Source organism: Erpetoichthys calabaricus, chromosome 7, assembly GCF_900747795.2.
Source record: "Erpetoichthys calabaricus chromosome 7, fErpCal1.3, whole genome shotgun sequence".
Lineage (NCBI taxonomy): Eukaryota > Metazoa > Chordata > Cladistia > Polypteriformes > Polypteridae > Erpetoichthys > Erpetoichthys calabaricus.
In genome coordinates, this window is record NC_041400.2 from 36935973 (window position 1) to 36957875 (window position 21903).

The 21903-nt window shown below is 38.8% G+C and overlaps 1 long non-coding RNA gene across 1 annotated transcript in view; it reads left to right on the forward strand.

Annotated features, from left to right (window-relative positions):
* Nucleotides 1–21903, forward strand: part of LOC114654342 (uncharacterized) — a 42773-nt gene that overhangs the window by 12131 nt on the left and 8739 nt on the right. The window contains exon 3 of the long non-coding RNA XR_003716696.2: nt 19042–19112. This is a non-coding gene — a long non-coding RNA (uncharacterized LOC114654342). The remainder of the gene's footprint in view (nt 1–19041; nt 19113–21903) is intronic.

The following is a 21903-nucleotide window of genomic DNA, read 5'->3' on the forward strand; positions in this document are numbered from 1 at the left end:
TTGAAGGGATTGTACTTAAAGTAAATGCTTTTTATTTTTCAGTCCCAACTTGTTAACTATGTGGTTCAGTTCAGAGTTGGGTCCTAAATGTTTCCCAAAGAAGAAAGCATGAGGTCTAACATTAGAACCTTTGAAAAATCAAGACAAGAACAGGCCATTCAAACCAACAAAGCTCTCCAGTCCAATCCACTTACTTCTTGTAAAAATCAAGTCTAGTTTTGAAAGTCCCTAAAGTCCTACTGTCTAACAAACTACTTGGTAGTTTATTGCAAGTGTCTATCATTCTCTGTGTAAAGAAAAACTTTCTAATGTTTGTGGGAAATTTACCCCTAACAAGCCTCCAACGGTGTCCCTGTGTTCTTGATGAACTCATTTTACAGTAACAGTCTACTGTACCAATTCCCTTGATAATTTTAAACATTCAATGATGTCGCCTCATAATCTTCTTTTGCTTAATCTGAGAAGGCTCAGCTCTTTTAATGTTTCATCACAATTCATCCCCTGTAGTCTTCTCTGGCCTAGTCGCTCTTCTCTTCTAATAGATTGGGCTCATGGGTCTTCCATTGATTTTCATGCAGAACTCATTTATTGGTTCACTTTACATAGCACACTAACAAGTTCAGCAGCTCACACACATCTTTGTACAGCTGCCTAATATACCATGAATCATATATTGTATTACAACCTGCATATTACCATTCATGATGACCACTATTTTACAAATCTTTACAAAATAAATAATTGAATACCATGAATGTAGGAAGGGTCTTGGAGTAGTATAACACAGTATCAACAAATGCATATATAGAGTAGAACTGCAAATAAAAGGAACAGGTATTCTGTCCACATTTAAATATTTAGGTCAATAGGTCCAGGTAGAGAGGCAAAGTTCCTGGGATGTGAGCCACAGAGCAGAACAAGCTTTTCCTGCAGAAAGGAGGTATTGTGGGAAGGCCAACACCCTGTGATTTCTTTAGCCTTGAAGCTTTATTTGGTGTGCACGCTACACTGAATGAACTTTAAGGTAACTCATCCAGCATTTTTTTTTCTAAACAGACCAAACCTGTAGCCTTGTTTTTAAGTATTAGCAATTTATCTTGCAAACAAATAATATTTAACTGTCTTAATGCAACAATAATGAAAGCAATGGTAGCTCTTGTGCAAATGTGCAGTACCCGACTAGAGGTGCAGTTTTTATTCAAAGGATATGTCACTCTGGTCAAGGATGGCTGTATCTTGAGAGCATGGGAAAGTATTTGTATTCCTGTGCCTAAGGGAAATGTGGTGTAAAATGTGGCAAGACTATGCCCAAAATAAAAGGGTTGATCTTAGGTTTCTCACTAGTCTTGGCTACTGTATGCTTTCTTTTGGCTGAAATAATGCTTCGTTAGGGCTGCAACAAGTGATTATATTAATAATCGATTATTCTGAAAAATATTGTAATTAGCTGATAAGTAGAATTGGAATAATATGAAAATTTCATATGCCTATTATTATGATAAATTATCTAAGGTTTTAGCATTATGCATAGACGAGAAGAAAAAAAGTATTGAGCAATAAAAGTAAAACCAAAACCTAAAGCATTCCCATATCTATCTATCTAGTTCATTTGGTGCTTTTCTTTTCAAACTCTGGTGCGATTTCCCCAAACATCTGATTCATTTATGTAGATATGAACATGCTAGTCACAGTCTGGTACGGGCCAGAACAACTGTACTGAGACCCTTTGGAATAATACCAAGTGGTTCACAGGAGGTATGAATGTGACCCAACACGGGGCTGATCCTACTACAGGAAATGCATTGCATTATGCATGTAATTGTGCATGCTCTGGTAATCACATGTAGTGTTTGCTATTAATATTGTAATGGCCAGTGGAATAACTAATAACAATGACTAACGTCCCATGCAACTCAGACCACCTGAGTCTTGGAAAGGGAGGGGTTCTGAAAACACAACATATCCAAATGACCTGTGGATAAAAAGAGGATTGCAGCAGGGGGCCAGGGTCACTTTTTCTTTTGGACTGGGGAAAGTTGGTGGAAAACTGTCAAGAGAGGGAGAGAAAGAGAAGGAGTTGACATACCTGACATTGATAGAAAAGCCAGGAGAAGCTGGCAGTAAGTGCAGGCTGGTGTGTCCTGGGGCCAGAGCACTAGGGCAGTGATGACGGCAGCCCTAAAAGCCGTAACAGTGGGTTCTTGTTTTGGTGTTAATAAATAAAGATAAGTTTGTTCACCTGGTCAATACTTTCTTCCTCCAGATGTTTGCAGCATGGGGTCATGACAATATATTAGGGAATCTCATCCACAGTGTAAAGAGTTGAGGGTTATCATGAAATATTAAAAGCAATAAAAAGGTTAAAAATAAATATACACAGGTATGAATGTAACACAATTTGCATAAAACAACTGGCACAATTTCTAACCTTTTATTCAGCTTCAGATCGCCTCTTCAATGCAATTGGACAGCAGTTGAGGACAAAAAAATTGGTGTAAATTCATTTGTGGTCGGGTCTAACAAAAGAAATACTGAGGTGGTGGTAAACAAATACCAGTGTCTTGTGAAATCAACAATCAAATTCCTAATCCCAAGCAGGTGGGCCGTCCTCTTAATTCAAGTGCTTTTCAGGCACGATGTGCCGGCATACTAACTTTGACATATGTAGGTAAAAAAGGTAATCAGACATTGCAAAATGAACATTATTAACAAATATTTACAGGGGTTAAGACAGTAGACATGTAATTTGAGATAAACTAAATTGAGGTTCTGTCATGGAGTAGCTACTGGAGAGTAAATACACAACATCATACAGTAAAGTGAAACTCACCTGGTATGTCTACTGTCATAATGCACATCAGTGTGTGCCCACAGCAGAACTTGCTTTCATTTGTACGGTCACCTATTTCAAATGTTTCCTTCTCGTACCATGCATTAGTAGTGGAGCAGTGTGAAACGCATCTGAGCTAACTGGAAATTGAAACACAGTAATTAATCGTCCATTCATTATGAACAAAGCAGATGGGCCAGGAGTGTGAAAGCATTATTATAAATGTACATGTCTGCTTAAGAAATTGAGGTGCCACCAGATTGTGACCATTTTTAAGACATTACCATAAAAGTGTGCTGTCAATGTTAGGCAAATTCATAATGTAATTGTGCTTTGCAGAAATATTCTTAAGCATAATTACTTACCACACAGTACCCACACATAAAAAGGACCCAATGTCATGCTTTTGGTAGAATTCCCTACATTAAAGATACCATACGATTTTCTAAACCCTCTTAATCCTGAGCAGGGCTTGTGGGGTGTGGGGCTGTGGAGCCTAGCATATGTCACTAAGCAGGATCAATCCCTGGGTGAACATACAGGCACACTCACACATTAGGGGGTAATTTAGTATTGCCAATCCACTGAACCTGCATGTGTGTGGATTGTGGGAGGAAACCGTAGCATATAGAAGGAACAAATGGTGGGGGCAGACCTGCAAGGACACCAAATGCAAACCCTGGGCCCCTTACTGTAGAGCAGCATCACTACCACTTGTTGCCACCATGCCACCCAAAATCAAGATACACTTTTCATTTTCCTGTTACTTTATGAGATAATTCTGTTTTCCAAAATCAAGTTAGGCGCAGTCAAAAATGTAGAGGTTTGTGACAATCGAAGTTCCTTGAACTCTGTGCACTGCACAGAGCTTTCAATGATATCTGTGTGCCCAAGACTCTGAAGGCCTGTTCACCGTTTGTATGAAGAAAGTAATCTGCAAAGGCACAGTAAAGTATACCATTAATGTCAAGTAATCATTTCAGGACTACGTCTCAGAATAATTCTGACCTGAATAAATAAAAAAAAAAAAAAAAAAGATTTAGTCCCAAAACCATCAGAACCTCCCAACAGTTCTAAGGTTTAGTGTAGATTTTGCGGGTTGCCAGTTACTTTTACAATGTGGAGGAGGATTCTGAAACACACAGGAAGCCAATGAAGTGCAGCAAGCTAAGTGGTTTTGCGTTCAACTAATGCTAAAAATGTGTTTCTGCCTTCTCTGCGCACGAGTCTCTTTGTTTTATATGAAAACCAGTGGGAAGGCAATTGTAGGTCTGTGTGATGTATCTGCATTTTTGGGTCCCAGAATGATAAAATATGTTTGCAATTTTGGAAAGTACAGAGCATTCAGAAATTATAGTTAAAATATTCAATTTTATTTGGGGATTGTAATTATCAGTTTTTTCAGCTTTAGTTTAAAGTGGAATGATACATGCACTGCATGGTAAAACTAAGCCCTTTAGAAACTGAGCCTTAGCCCCAGTGGAGAGGCAGACAGCATAAGCATTCAGAAAGCTTATTACCTTGAATCTTGTCAGATATCATTGATCATTTGTGTTTACTCATAACCACTAAAAGGAATGCCAGGCATTTAACAGTTTATACTTTTTCTTGGTATGTTCATGTACTTTTACTAATGTGGAAATCACAGTGAAATCTATTGAACATTCTTTAGAGCTAGTGAAAATATTTTTTGTCATTACAGATATGAAGGTTCAGATCTCTTACTGAATAATGTCCAAGAGTCAACCACCTCATTTTCCCTTTTGGGATGAATCCAGCTTTGGTCATTAGCATGAAAGAAGCACTGTCTTTAAAAAGACAGGTCTCAGGTACAGTACTGACATTAATATCACAAAGAGGGATTAGTGAATGCATGAAATTAATAAAATAAAGGAACAAATGATTTTCCTAACTAAAGCCACACGATTTAAGATCATAAGACAAAGATAGAGATTTTCTGTTTCTCAGTATAACGGCTTTTTTTGAGGAAAACAAAATTACCTCGTCTTGCATTAATACGGCTACGGTCAGTACTGTAACTGAAGGCTATTGTTATCCTATTACTCTCATATTTCCGAGTTTTAATGAGGGCAGGCTGTAGCCATCTGGCATAGCCTAGGGTCCTGCACTTAATATCAGTTTTACAGTAATCATTTCTCAGGCCAGATCAATGAAGTGACCTTATTTGGCATGGGCACATGAGCTGGCATGTTATTAGCTTTCCTTTATATTGACTTGCTGAAGAAAATGCAAATTTGGAAACATGTAGACATTGTTCATCTCATGGGAAACCACATTTTTTCATGTTTCATCCTAGAATCTTTAAAAAGTAGAGCATTAAAACAGGCTTGACATATTGTAGTGGTCTGTCATTTTATGTAAGAAAGAGGCGGCATGATTCTAAAGATAAGGATATGAAAAGGTGCCTGCCTCATACTGTAGATGAGAAGAACAGGATTGGCTAAGGCGTTAGGGGCTCCATGCCTTTTTTGTTACTGAAACATTCATTTTATTGGTACAAATGAAGCAACGTGAAGACATGTGGTTTTGACTGATATAAGGATGCATCTGCTGATCAGTATGATTAATTTAGGCGGAGTGGTGGCTCTGAGGCTAAGGATCTGCGCTGGTATCCCGAAGGTTGCCGGTTCGAATCCCCGTCACTGCCAAAAAGGCCACTGCTCTGCTGGGCCCTTGAGCAAGGCCCTTAACCTGTAATTGCTCCAGGGGCGCTGTACAATGGCTGACCCTGCGCTCTGACCCCAAGGGGTATGCGAAAACTACCAAATTCCTAATACAAGAAATTGTATAAGGCGAAATAAAGAACAAAAAAAAAAAAAATTCACACTTTTATTGTACAGCAACCTCCCATGTAGAAATTCTGTCCTCTCCATTAAGCAGAGGCCTTTCAAAAATATAATGACATAATTGCAATGCCTTTGCGTACTTGTAGTTTGCTAAACAACAAAAACTTAAGAAGTTTTTGAGAACACAAATGTTGGTTAAGTAGTTTTTTTAGTTCCAGGAGTGGACATATGATTAGCAAAATATTTTGGTTGGAATTTACATAGAAACAGTCAAAATGTTGGGGAAACACTGGATTTCCCATTTATTGTGCAAAATGTTTCAAAAAGACTATCTCCGTAAGAGGCACTTCACTGACCATGCAGGCTACTGCCGAGATGGAACAAATCCAGTTGCCTTCTTTGCTCATCATCTTTGTTCTTACAGACGCTTGTTTCTCTATCTCTGTGTCCCTCACTTGTATAACAGTCACCACTGTAACTTTCCCTGTCATTTGCAGCCTTGATAGAATGTTTGGGGATGGTCTGCAAGGTATGGCCAGTTTCGTAATATTGCATAATTATTAGGGAGAAAACCAATACAAAGTCAAGTATGTGATGGGTGGTCCCACCACTTCCCTTGCCTCATTCAAAAAGTTTCTTTGTACAGATGCCCCTTTGAACATCCTTATGCCAATATGAGCAAATGCAAAGTGAAAAGAAGGTTATAAAAGTCAGTGAGAAGAAGGATGGATGACTTAAATAGGTCAAAAGTGTTTTGTGAAGGACTTTTATTGAAGATGTGACTGAATGCCAGTAAACTGCATGCAGTTCAGATGGTCATGGAAAGCAAATTTCACTGGTTAGCAAGAAAAAAGTAGGAAATGGTGTTGGAGGATTGGGTTGAAACTTAACGCTTGAAAGAAGTAAATAAGGGGATCCTTGGGTGAACAGAGGTAGTCAAAGAAATTGTGAGAAGATGGAAGTGCCTGTGGAGTCAATGTAGAGAGTGGAGGCATGAGGGCCTATTATTGATCTTTGTAGCCCATGTGTAGAAGGCTTAATTAATCTGGAAGGAAAAGAAGCAGAAGCAGAATGGACAGCTGTTAAATCAACTTGAACGCAAGCATAAGAGTGTTTAAACAGAACCTTAGCAGCTTTCAAAAGCCAGCAGAGATAGTGTTGCTGTAGCATGGGACAGAGTTCAGCAGCAACATTCTGGTTGTTTTTTGAGATATCAGATACCAGATACTTGCTGGGAGTTGAAGTAATCAAAGCTACAGAGATCAAGAGAGAAAAACTACAGAGAGCCAGGTCCTGAACAAGAAGATGGTTGGGATGTACTGAAAGGAATTACTTCACTTTCAGAAGGTTGTTGTAAAAGAGGGCAATGAAGAAATCTGATCAGAGGTGCTCAAAGGAGCTGTGTGAAGATAGGAGTGCCTAGGGAATAAATGTAGAGAGAGATGAGATGATGGCCCAGTGTTGATCCTTGAGATGCATGTGTGGAGATCTTTCAAGGTGAAGATGGTAAGTTATCTTATGAGTCATCAATGTACCAGTCAGAAAGAAAATCTTGAACCTGTCCAGCACAGAAGCAGATGTAAAAAATGCATGGAGAGAAGACATGATTAGGTTAAGTGGTTAAAGAGAATAAGGAACAAAGAGTTTAAAACATCTGCTACTGATTGTTGAAGATCTTGCAGGTAATTGTCCAAAAGACACAAGGAGATTAGATGGTAGAATATCTACTCCAGCATTTTGGTAGAAAAGATTGGTGAAGAGTTTTCAATAGCAGTTGAATTGAAGGAAGACCTTTTTGAGAATGGGAATCAAATAACCCAACCTAAAATCTAAAGGAACGGTACAGTGTGGAGTTGAAAAGGGAATCAAAGAGATGTGCGGAACCAAGTTAAGTGAGAAGGACTGAATTACATTAGTCGTTTGGGAATGGGGTCAGTGTGTGAGTGATGAGTTTCAATTTGTTACTGGACATGGGAACAGAAGTCCAAATAAATGAGAAATCGTTTAAGTCTTAAATTCTTTCTGGATATCAGCAACTTTTGAAATCAAAGAGGGAATGTTATCAAGTAAGGTGTATTTTGAGTTAAGAGTAGCAGGAGGGTTAAGAAGAGAAGGTTTCGTTCTTTAAAAAAATATTTTAGGCACACGAGGTTTGTAAGTCCATTATCCACCACCATCCCAAATCTGTGACTTTCCTCAAGGATTACCTGCTCCTGAAAACTTCCACCATTGACCTGAGCTATGTCTCTGTTCTGCTTGCTCCCCCTGTAGCCCCAGTTAAGATAGACAGTATTTTTGTTTAATAAATAAAAGAGCAAATGTCGAGAAGTGTAGATGTATATCATACATGTAGCTCAGCACAATGAATCTGTCCCAAGGCATAACAGCTTCAGGATTTCCAAGTCAGCGCATATGAAATTATGCTCACTATCTAATGAGTGCTAAAAGTAGAGATACAATGTGAAAATTTGCTTAAGTAAACGTTGAGAGTGCCTTTAGAACTTCAAAGTGCCATTCATATTGCATGTAAGAGCTTGTGTCCGGCAGGAAAGCTATGCATGAGTAGCATTCGTTTTCTGGGTCTTGCTGCTTTAACTAACACTTGTAAGTACTGCACGGGATCCGCCTTTTCTCCGTATTCTCTGGAATGCCTCCAACTGTGTCCATGGCAAGCTGCCCTGGCAGTTTCTAAACACAACAATGTAGTGGCTCACATGTAATACCAGCAAGATATTTACAAATCAAAGTCTAGTGTCTGCGGAGATCTCAGCCATGGCCCAATTCTTCCTGTACCCTTGGATCTGTTATTTTTTTTTTTTTTTTTTCCTTTGGCAGAATGTTTACTGCTTAATTTTCCTTGTGCATCTTCTAATTAAGTTACATTCTTTAAATCATTGTTAATACCAGTATATGCGATTTAAAAATAGATGGGTTCCTTACATATAGAATATTTCCAGTGAAGCTACAACATCTTTGAATCCTGAGTGTCATTCCGTAAATCAGAAAGCAATAAAACAAAATGTAATCTTTAGAAAAGGAATAAACCTCCTATGGTTTTGTAGGCTAAAAGTGGGTCAATTTTTATCCTGCAAATGTAGTTATAGGCTTCTGATGTCCTTGAACTGCGTTCTTGTTAATTGCTTGGCAAAATCTATGAGAAAGCGGCTGCTCTGAAAGATGCTATATTAATTTAAAAGGGACTGATCTAAATAAGTCTATATACAGTGCATCCAGAAAGTATTCACAGCGCATCACTTTTTCCACATTATGTTATGTTACAGCCTTATTCCTAAATGGATTAAATTCATTTTTTTCCTCGGAATTCTACACACAACACCCCATAATGACAACATGAAAAAAGTTTACTTGAGGTTTTTGCAAATTTATTAAAAATAAAAAAACTGAGAAATCACATGTACATAAGTATTCACAGCCTTTGCTCAATACTTTGTCGATGCACCTTTGGCAGCAATTACAGCCTCAAGTCTTGTTGAATATGATGCCACAAGTTGTCCTGCTGAAAGACGAACTGTCGCCCCAGTCTGAGGTCAAGAGCGCTCTGGAGCAGGTTTTCATCCAGGATGTCTCTGTACATTGCTGCAGTCATCTTTCCCTTTATCCTGACTAGTCTCCCAGTTCCTGCCGCTGAAAAACATCCCCACAGCATGATGCTACCACCACCATGCTTCACTGTAGGGATGGTGCCAGGTTTCCTCCAAACGTGACGCCTGGCATTCACACCAAAGAGTTCAATCTTTGTCTCATCAGACCAGAGAATTTTCTTTCTCATGGTCTGAGAGTCCTTCAGGTGCCTTTTGGCAAACTCCAGATGGGCTGCCATGTGCCTTTTACTAAGGAGTGGCTTCCGTTTGGCCACTCTACCATACAGGCCTGATTGGTGGATTGCTGCAGAGATGGTTGTCCTTCTGGAAAGTTCTCCTTTCTCCACAGAGGACCTCTGGAGCTCTGACAGAGTGATTATTGGGTTCTTGGTCACCTCCCTGACTAAGGCCCTTCTCCCCCGATCGCTCAGTTTAGATGGCCAGCCAGCTCTAGGAAGAGTCCTAGTGGTTTCAAACTTCATCCATTTACGGATGATGGAGGCCACTGTCCTCATTGGGACCTTCAAAGCAGCAGAAATTTTTTCTGTAACCTTCCCCAGATTTGTGTCTCAAGACAATCCTGTCTCGGAGGTCTACAGACAATTCCTTTGACTTCATGCTTGGTTTGTGCTCTGACATGAACTGTCAACTGTGGGACCTTATATAGACAGGTGTGTGCCATTCCAAATCATGTCCAATCAACTGAATTTACCACAAGATGGACTCCAATTAAGCTGCAGAAACATCTCAAGGATGATCAGGGGAAACAGGATGCACCTGAGCTCAATTTTGAGCTTCATGGCAAAGGCTGCGAATACTTATGTACATGTGCTTTTTCAACGTTTTTATTTTTAATAAATTTGCAAAAATCTCAAACTTTTATCATGTTGTCATTATGAGGTGTTGTGTGTAGAATACTGAGGAAAAAAATGAATTTAATCCATTTTGGAATAAGGCTGTAACATAACAAAATGTGGAAAAAGTGATGCGCTGTGAATACTTTCCGGATGCACTGTATGTACATTGTGAACCATGGTGTTCTGCTTGAGGGACAGCTTAGTCGCTTAGTTAGATGTAGGAGAGAAAACAAAAATCTTATTTGTGTAAAAAAATGCAAGAATATTTAAAATGTCTCTTTAAAAGTAAATAGCATTCTAGATTTCTTTCATGTGTCAGATTTAGAGTATTTGTGCTCCCCCATGATCATTAGTTGGACATCCTTTGCTAATGCTGAATAATTTGTTTATAGGTGCTTTCCATTGAATTACTGTGAGCTCATTAGGATCTGGCTGGGCAACTCAAGGACATTCTCGGAGTTGTCCCCAAGACACTCCTGTGGTGTCTTTGCTTTGTGCTTAGGGTCATTGTCCTGTTGTAAGGTGAGACTTCAGGAGAGCACTGGATCTCTCCTGGACCTCCATTCAGACTTCCCTAAACCCTATCTAGTCTCCACTGTTGGAATGATATTGCACATTTGATAAGCAGTGCCTGGCTTCCTCTAGCCATGATGCTAATATTGGTTTCATCAGGCCACGGAAACGTGTTTCTGAGAGTCTTAAAATTTCTTCAGGTGCCTTTTTGCAAACTCCAGAGGCTTCTGTATGGCCACTCTGTCGTAAAACCCAGATTGGTAGAGTGTTGCAGTGATGGATTTCATTCTGGATGCTTCACCCATCTCCATACAGGTTCTCTGCAGCTCAGCATGAGTAACCATTGAGTTCTTAGGCATCTTTCTTACCAAGGCCCTTATCCCAAAAATGCTTAGCTTGACCACGTGGCCCTCTCTAGGAGGTGTCATTGTTATTTCAAACTTCTTCCATTTACGAATTATGGAGAAAGCTCTTCTCTAGGAAAGCTTCAGTGCTGCAGTTTGTAGCTTTCCCCAATTGGTTTTTGCTCTGATATACAGTACAGTGCAAAAGTTTTAGGCAGGTGTGAAAAAATGCTGTAACCAAAGAATGCTTTCAAAAATGGAAGTGTTAATCATTTATTTTCATCAATCAACAAAATGCAGTGAATGAACAAAAGAGAAATCTAAATCAAATCAATATTTGATTTGTGACCACCCTTTGCCTTCAAAACAGCATCAATTCTTCTAGGTACACTTGCAAACAGTTTTTGAAGGAACTTGGCTGGTAGGTTGTTCCAAACATCTTGGAGAACTAACCACAGATCTTCTGTGGATGTAGGCTTCCTCACATCCTTCTGTCTCTTCATGTAATCCCAGATACACTCGATGATGTTGAGATCAGGGCTCTGTGGGGGCCATACCATCACTTCCAGGACTTCTTGTTCTTCTTTACGCTGAAGATAGTTCTTAATGTCTTTGGCTATATGTTTGGGGTCGTTGTCCTGTTGCAGAATAAATTTGGGGCCAATCATACGCCTCCCTGATGGTATTGCATGATGGATACGTACCTGCCTGTATTTCTCAGCATTGAGAACACCATTAATCCTGACCAAATCTCCAACTCCATTTGCAGAAATGCAGCCCCAACATTCAAGGAACCTCCACCATGCTTCACTGTTGCCCGCAGACACTCATTATTGTACCGCTCTCCAGCCCTTCGACGAACAAACTGCCTTCTGCTACAGTCAAATATTTTAGATTTTGACTCATCAGTCCAGAGCACCTGCTGTCATTTTTCTGCACCCCAGTTCCTATATTTTCGTGCATACTTGAGTCGCTTGGCCTTGTTTCCACGTCGGAGGTATGGGTTTTTGGCTGCAACTTTTCCATGAAGACCACTTCTGTCCAGACTTCTCCGGACAGTAGATGGGTATACCTGGGTCCCACTGGTTTCTGCCAGTTCTGAGCTGATGGCACTGCTGGACATCTTCCGATTTCGAAGGGTAATAAGCTTGATGTGTCTTTCATCTGCTGCACTAAGTTTCCTTGGCCGACCACTGCATCTACAATCCTCAACGTTACCCGTTTCTTTGTGCTTCTTCAAAAGAGCTTGAACAGCACATCTTGAAACCCCAGTCTGCTTTGAAATCTTTGTCTGGGAGAGACCTTGCTGATGCAGTATAACTACCTTGTGTCTTGTTACTGTGCTCAATTTTGCCATGACATGAAACTGTCTTCCACAACCTCACCTTGGTAGCAGAGTTTGGCTGTTCCTCACCCAGTTTTAAGCCTCCTACACAGCTGTTTCTGTTTCAGTTAATGACTGTGTTTCAACCTATGTGTGACACTGATGATCATTAGCACCTGTTTGGTATAATTGGTTGATCATACACCTGACTAGAATCCTACAAAATCCCTGACTTTGTGCAAGTGGACCTATAAGAATTGATGCTGGTTTGAAGGCAAAAGGTAGTAACACCAAATATTGATTTGATTTAGATTTTTCTTTTGTTCGCTCACTTTGCATTTTGTAAATTGAAAACAATAAACAATCATTATTTATATTTCTGAAAGCATTCTTTGTTTACAGAATTTTTTCACACCTGCCTATAACTTTTGCACAGTACTGTACATTGTCAGCTGTGGGGCCTTCTATAGTCAGATGTTTGCCTTTCCTGATCAGATCCAGTCTATTGAATTTACCACAGATGTTTCTACACTTTGCTTAGTGCCCATCTCCGTGATGATCAATATCAAGGGATCCACTGGAGAAAAAATTCAATGGTCACAGAAATGAGATTGAATATTTGTTTATGTGTGATATTTCAGGTTTGTATTTTTGATTTGCAAAAATTTCTAAAATCTTGTTTCCACTTTCTCATGCTTGTATACTGACTACTGCTTGAAGCGAGGGGAAAAAAATTAATTTTGATTTTTATTGTAATCATTCCATACAAATAGATCAATTTATAACCAAACAAAATTGAAGACAAATCAAACCCCACCCCTGAGAAGGAGAGCTAAGCCAAAGGAGAATTGCTTAGGGCTTTTTAATAAGGCAACAATAAATAAAAGAAAGGGAGAAATAAATATATAGGTAAATAAGAGATGGAGAAGGGAATTAAATGCGGTAATAGTTATTTCTCTTATTCTAAAATAATATTGATTAGATCCTGCCAGGTTTTGAAAAAATTTTGTACAGATCCTCTAACTGAGAATTAGATTTTTTCCAATTTCAAATAATATAAAACATCGGTTTCCCACTGACTTATCAGAGGAGAGTTAGGATTCTTCCAATTTAACAGAATAAGTCTGCGTGCCAAAAGTGTAGTGAATGCAATCACAGTTTGCTTGTCCTTCTGCACTTCAAGTTCGTCTGGAAGAACACCGAACACAGCTGTTAATGGGTTAGGAGGGATTGTGATTCCAAGGCTGTCTGAAAGGCACCTAAAAATTTTGGTCCAAAATGATGTTAGTTTGGTGCAGGCCCAGAACATGTGACCTAGTGAGGCAGGAGCTTGGTTGCAGCGTTCGCAGGTTGGATCTTGTCCTGGAAACATTTTGGACAGTTTTAAGCGAGACAGATGGGCTCGATATATAATTTTTAGTTGAATAATTCTATGCTTTGCGCATATGGAGCTCAAGTGAATTCTCTGCTTTGCTACCTTCCACTCCTTTTCTGATATATTGTTTAAGAGATCTTCTTCCCAATGTCCTCTTGGATCTTTGAAAGGTAGGGACTCTAATAGGATTTTATATAATGCGGAAATGGTGTTTAATTCCTCGAATTTGAGCATTATTTTGTCCAGCATTGTGGAGGGTGCGAGGTGGGGGAAATCGGGCAATTTCTGTTTAGCAAAATTTCTAATTTGAAGATAGTGAAAGAAATGTGTAGCTGGGAGGTTGAATTTTGAGCGTAATTTTTCAAAAGATGAAAATATGTTGTCTGTATAAAGATCTCTGAGCATTTTAATCCCAAAACTTTTCCAGGTATTAAAAACTGGATATGTTTGCGAGGGTTGAAAGAGGTGGTTCTCTTGCAGAGGTGCCACAGATAAAAAATGCTTTCTAAGTTGGTTCCATATTCTAAGTGAGTAAAGCACAATTGGGTTATTAGTATATTTGCGATAACTTGCATTTATTGGAGAGCAGAGCAGGGAGTATAAAGAAGTACTACAGGATTTTACTTCTATTGCGGACCAAGCCTGTGTATGTGCATTTATTTGTGTCCATGTTTTTATGGCTTGTATGTTTGCTGCCCAGTAATAAAACTGAAAATTAGGTAAAGCCATGCCACCTTCTGCCTGAGGTCTTTGTAGGGTCGCTCTTCAGATACGTGGGTGTTTTGAGTTCCAAATGAATGAGGTTATTGTTGAATCTAACTGTTTAAAAAAACGATTTATTAAACGATTAATTAAATGATATTAAGCACAAGGTTGCAACATAGCAAAATGTGAAAAAAGTTAAGGGTTCTGAGTACTTTCTGAATCCAGTGTACATTACATTCTGGCATTCTTTTCAACTTGTAGTTTCTTCTGTAGTTCTGCTGGAACTTTACGTTTATTAGACATAAAGGCTTAAAAATTACACTAAAATTAGGTGTATAATAATATTGATTCATTTGTTCTTCCAAACCACCCAATTTGAAATTTGGTTACGTGCTGTGATATCCAGTTTTAGAATTTTCTGCTTGCGTCAGCGTTGCTCGCACTGTTTATGTCCTCTTCTGCTTCATCAGACTGGCATGCACTTGGGCATAAGTGTGTCATTCAAATCTGCTGTTGTTCTTTCCTAGAAAGAGTAGCTGTCTGTTTGCAGGAGGCAGCTGCTTCAAGTGCAGGAGTTCAGCTCCCTCAGGGTCTTGGTCATGAGTGACCAGCGAATTAATGCAGTGACAGCAGGCTTTGTAATGGTCTGTGCTGGTAAAGTGAGAACTGATTTCTTGAATGTATCTTTTCACTTAGCTGTCAATCTCCTTCACTTAGCTGCATCCAAAATTTTTACTTCGGTGTCCATCTCCATCCTTACCTATCGTCATGAGATGTGTGTTGTGGCAAAAACAATGAGATCATGAGAATGAACAACCAGAATGATTGGTGTTATAGTGAATAGCTCAAGAACGTGGACGGATTTCTCAGTAGGTCAGTAAATAGAGAGAAGCATAGAAAGAAGTTAGTCGAGGTGGTTTGGACATGTAATATTAATGTGTCCTGTGCACTTCACACAGGAAGTGATCAAGCAAGGGCCAATGGGAGAATACATAGCGACACACCCAGAACAACAACCCCTCTGTCTTTTTTTCTGTAAGTGCTTACAAGTTCCCCAAGCATATGGGAGCCGGACACTGTTACTGCAATAGGGTGATCTGATATGTCCAACTTGCCATGGTACTCTTTCAGTTTCCCCAGGATGAGGGGATGGAGATATACTGTAAGTGATGTAAGTTTATGTTGATGTATGAAACACGGGACCCCTCAAAGCCAAAAAATCAGTTTTAGGGGTTCCCTGAATATATATTTTACAAATATAATGTGGTAAATCACTCATTTCCTACTTATTGGTTTTGCGAAAAATTATGCTGGAATGCAAATTTAAGAGGAAGGTAATTAATATGGGGTGTCCATTTATCTTAGCTTGCTTTAGCATCAAAATGGCATGTTCTAGGCTTCTGTGATCTTAATTAACTAGAATGTGGGTCTGGTCTTTGGCAGGGTGTTTCAAGGCACACAATCACATCAGTGCCAGTAATGAAATATCCTTCTTAGCTAGAGATGTAACACGATTCCAAAATGAAAAGACAAAAGAAGGTTCTGTGCTTGTAAATTTTGGATTTACTTCTAAAAAAATGTAAAACAGGAAAACGAAAGTCACCCAAATCAAGATATTTCAAACAAAATTGAACAAGCATCAGCATTGCTACTGCAGATTAGTTTGGTGGCTTCTGCTGTTCCGCACACAAGTGCATTTGTGTCATGAGAAATGGCTGTTCTGTGTGATACTGATCAGATGTACAAGGTGGTGTGACTTTTGTTTGCAGATTGCATATATGTTTGATACAGTATGTCTACTTAAAGTATGCACACCATAATTGCTATCATTCTCTGTAGCCAACTTCTTGTATATCCCACAGTACTGTACAGAGTAAGATTTTAGTGTTCAGCCAGAAACAGAGCACTAACAGGACACCCTTGTTACTACGGGATATTTTACACACTGCTTTATATACAAATATTTCTTTGAAGCTTTTGCAAAATATTTTTAGGGTTTTATGTAGCCCATTCCTGGTCCACATGTGACACAAAGTCTCATCTCCTCTTCTCAGCTGCTTTTCCTGGTGATGGTTGTGGTGGCAGCAGGCCAAGTAGGTCAGCCCAGGCTTTTATTCCCAGCTACAAATTCCAGCTTTTCATGGGAAAATGCCAGGTGTTCCCAAGCTGGTTGAGAGATATAATCCAACCCAGTGCTGGTGCTAGGTTATTTTGTGCCCAAGGCCAAGCTTATTAATGCACCGACCGACTATTCGGTAGCTACCCCGTGTTGCTGGAAAGACCCCCCTGACCCCTAAACATGATCTGTGCCCTAGGCAAATGCCTAATTTGCCTTAATGGTGGCGGCAGCCCTAATCCCACCAGCGTGTCTTAGGTCTGCTACAGGTCTTCACCCATTGCGACCACCCCAACTGGCTCCTATAGATCCGGAAGAGCAGTGACACTACTTTAAGGCTCTCCTGAATCACTGAGCTTCTTACCTTATTACAGAGTGTCGGCCCTGTCACTCTGCGAAGAAACCTCATTTCTTCCACTTGCACTCATAATCTTTCTTTTGGTCATTACCTATAGCTGTCACTGCATTCATATGGGAACAAATATCACACAAGACCGGCCCTGTTACCCCATATTCCTGCAGCATCTGCACAATATATGCTAAGGCACACAGCCATATATTTTTTTCTAATCTGCAAAACTTTTAGACTGGGTTATAATACTCTCATTCACCCTCCAGCAGCTGCACCATGGAGAAGAGCTGGCCTTCTTTTCCACAGCCAGGATGGAATCCACATTGTTCCTCCTGTATCTTTGGCTCAACCTTTGGATGGATTCTTCCCTCCAGCACCATTGCTTGTGTCTTACCCAGGGGGCTGAGGAGTTTGATCCCTCTGTAACTGGAATAGACTCTCTAGTCACTATTGCTAAATATGAGGATCACCACCACACCATTCCAAGGGTGCTTTTCCCGCCTTCCATGCAACATTCAATAGACACATTAAGGAAATGTCACTGGACAGGGCATCACTCCGTCACAAGGCCCAGTCCCAAATGCGCCCATGCTTATGTACACATGGCCAGTTTGGAATTGCAGATCATCCTAATTTGTATGCCTTTGGGGATGTAGGAGATGATTGGAGTTCCCTGTGGAAGGTCCACTCAAACACAGACAACAGCTGGGCACATAATTTAAACCAGAATGCAAGATTTATGATTGGTAGTGCTACCAGTAGGGCCGCCCATAGTAAAAAGAATCTGATAAACCATCCATCCATGAATTAGTAAGGTATACAGAGTAACATAAAAGTTGTTAAAATTGTTTCCTGTCACCTAACACAGAGCAGCTATATAAGGAAGGGAAGAGCCGACTCTTTATTGTGGGTTGTGATGTCCTTCACATTGTCTGCAACTCTGTAATGGCCAGTGTGATTTTCTACAACATAGTGTGCTGGGTCAGTAACATCACCTCAACAGATGTCCATCTAATGAACAAGCTAACTAAGAAGGCTGTCTTAGTTTTTAGGATGAAAATGAAGAGAAAAGTGATGGCCATTATGAAAAGTACAGCACTTCCTCTGTATGACACAATAACACTGAGTATTTTTAGCCGACAATTTATTCAGCAGAAGTGGGTCAAGAAACGCTGCTGGGGCTCCTTCAAACCAACAGAAATACGCCTTTAGAATGGCTCACTGTGATGGCTCATTTTTATCTTTAGTCATGGCAGAAGTTTACTTTCTTTTTAGTAGTTCTGGTGTGTATTTGAGGACAGTTGTTGGGTCAAGAAACGCTGCTGGGGCTCCTTCAAACCAACAGAAATACGCCTTTAGAATGGCTCACTGTGATGGCTCATTTTTATCTTTAGTCATGGCAGAAGTTTACTTTCTTTTTAGTAGTTCTGGTGTGTATTTGAGGACAGTTGTTGTTTATTATTTTTATTTAATTGATTTATTGAGCTTCTGTAAAAAGTCAAATACAGATCTATCTATCTATCTATCTATCTATCTATCTATCTATCTATCTATCTATCTATCTATCTATCTATCTATCTATCTATCTATCTATCTATCTATCATATAAATGCTCAAAAAGCACTACCATTTAGTCTTGAAGTTTGATCCAGAAAAGTGGATGATGCTTACTTTTGCGTGGCCTTTCTGGAATACTGTGCTGCCTAGCAACTCAAAACTAAAATATATTCTTAATGGATACATGCTGTGCATGGCTGTAAATAGGAGCCCAAATCAATTTTATAGATTTGTGAGTGAATGTTCAGGTTTTTATCATGAAATATTGATTATTTGTTTCTTTTTTTATCTGATTCTGGTGGTGGTTCCTATTTTTATTTAAGATACAAAGTGCATTTAATTTGATTTAACTGTAGTTCTCCTTACTCATCCTCTTGTGATTTTTGCATTTCTTTATTATATATATATATATATTTACTGAGATAGAACTATGGAGTTGACATTGCAATAGAGGTGATGGATTGATTTTATGCTTTTCCTTTATGGTGGAAATGTCTCCCTTTTATTACTTGCTTTCATCATAAAGGATGTTAAGCTTTATAAGTAACAATTGTTTTTAAAATGAATCTGAAATATTCAGTTTGTTTGGGTTGATGTTCACCAGTCAGTCCCAATTTTCCAACTCTGTAATGTCTATGTTGTCTTTAATTTTCTTACAGAATGCCCCATTACAGAAAACAACTTCAGCCTGAGACGTTAGGCCACACACAATCATGAAAGTCTTTCAGAGGTATGTTTGATCTTTGTGGGGATAACTTCTGTTTTCATTTGTAAACATTATAGAGAGTTACCATGTTGTGTGATTGTCATTTTTCTCTATGCTGCCACAAGAAAATAATCTGGTATGATGCCACACACAGGGAAGTAAAAGAAAGAATACATTTTTATTGTAAATTCACTACAATATCAAAATTCAAATTTGAACCTGCCGTGTCACAAGTGTAGTGTAGTATTAGAATGAAACCTGATGTGTTTTCCTTTTTTTTTTTTGCATACTTTTTAGTTTCCCACTGCTTCAGAAACAGATGATTCAAAGTTTTTTTTTTTTTTTTATTATTTATTATTATTACAGATATGTCATATTACCTGCTTTTGGTTAGTTATGGTATTCCTAATGACTAACAATGCATTGCAGCCTGACAAATCCCAATCATACCACAGTCAAAGTCACATGTCTTACTCATTCTGTTGTTTGGTCAAACAAAAACTAAAGCCCCTAATCTTTCTATATATACTGTGTTGTAGCCACATGATTGGCTGTTTTGCGAAGCTAAATGTTTATGCTAATAAGAAGATGTACCTTAAAAAGTGGCCACTGACCGTATAAGTGACTGTTAACCCAGACTTGTTATTTTCTTTTTTTATAACTAAATTACTGTATTTTTCTCAATGATTTGTATTTCCACCTCATGATTTAAAACACACTGCAGTTACTGATCTAAGCTAGTAAACTCATCTTCCTAAAACTAAGAACTGTAGGTTCAATTTACAGTATATACTTGATAGTTGTATGGAGGAATTACGATGAACAATTATGAAGCACACCATGTAATTTTCAAGCAACACTGACTAACCCTTATCACCTTATGGTTACCTGACCCGCTATTGTCATGTTCTGGGTGCCATAACAAATAAAAAGAGATTGATGGTATTACACTATCTACTTTCAATAATGTGGCTGACAACAGGGGAAGCAAGGAGTTCCTCATTTATTGGATTACTTACAAAACAAAACTACCAACTTAATTAGCACAGACATATCTTTATATAGCACAGTACATTTCAGAATCACAGAGCCTTTCAAAATAAGAAATATTTCATAAAATTGATCACAGGTACAGTATTGGTATTGTCATGTGTACAGAGTACAGGGAAATTCTTAACCTTCATGTCCAAGCAACACATCTCCGGTATCATGATAAGTTACTAATTTTATTTAATAAAAAGTAAATCTAATCACCTTTGGATGATTGTAGAAGAAACCCAGAGAAAAACACCAGTATGTTTATCCAGTGTGCTAGATTTTTCATGAATGAAGCATTGCTACACAGCTAGAACTACAGAAGTTATTTGTCTCCTCCATACAGTAGAGTCCTTAGAGTGAATTAGTAAAGCAATTTAACTTTTCCATGCAAGCTAAAGATAATTGTTTATGTGTGTAATGCTACGCTATTTTGTTCTGTTTTTAGTTGTTCTCGTTCACCTTCAATAGCAGATGTTTGTGTTTGGAAACTCATCATAGAAGGCACAACAGATGTGTTCCCTTTTCTTCAGTTGGTAGCTGTTCCTCACCATAGCAGCAAACTCTTCAGGGTAATTTATGCATAATGTGGTGTGGAAGTTGTTAAATACACCATAGCAGCTGGGCATTGGGATTCTTTATCACTGCAGAAACTCCTTCCATCTTTGCTTTCTGCCTGCTCGTCCATTAGAGCAATCCTCAACAGTGTCACTCACAGATAGAATGCCTAATGTACTGCAGATTTTTACTTTATGTGAAGACAATGCTAGAAAAGCTGCCACCCGAGTCAAGCATTGATTATACATTATAAAGAAGGTATGAAAGTTTGGGTAATTCTTTCACCTGTTCAACCTAGTCACCTGTCCATGTGTGCCGTAAGTAACAATATGGCACTCAGACTGCCGATGACAGAACGTTCCACCAATTCACCCATCCTTTAATGGTTGCATTTATTGGCATAAAGTTGTGAGATACACATGCTGTGTTTCATTATCCTTCCTCCCTGTAGATTTTTATAGATAATGTAAGAGGGGTAAATGACAATCTTCCACCTATAAACATAACATAATATGCTCAGCCAATTTGGAATTGTCTGACAACCCAAGCAGACATGGGGGGGGGGGGGGTTACATGCAGATTACACAAAGATGGCAAACAAATTTGAGATTAGATTCCAGAATGCTAAATCTGTGAAGAAGTTGCAGTAACAACTTTACCATCCCAGTATATTGATCTGTAAAATATATTTAAAATTTCCTTTTTATTTTTGAACACCATACCATCTCTCTCTTTGTTAGTTTAATTTATAATAAACAGATAGTAATGTGTTTACTATTAACACTTTCTATAGCAGTGTTGCCTGTTTTAAGATGTGTCCCTACATGGGAGCCAATCACCTATTTTATCTTTCCATGCTATTCAGCAATACTAATGGAGCAGGTGAGCCTTCAACACAGAGATTATTGAAAACAGAAACATTATTGCCTAGGAGTTTCCTGTCACAAAGCTGTAATTTTTCATTGTAGACTTTTTCTGCAGATGAAGAGACAAATTCCTCTGGGTAATGCACTTTGTCTTGCAATAGGAAGGGTAGAACTGTTTTCACAGCTAGCATAAGCTCAACAAACCTCACACTGTTAGGATGTTTGCCTGGACCCCAGATGACCTCTAGCAAGACCCTCAAAATGGTTAAAGAAAACCTTCTGTTGTTAAACTGTTTTTTTTTTAATTCTGTCTGGGTAACCACTTAATATATTCTTTGTTATATATCCCTCTTCTT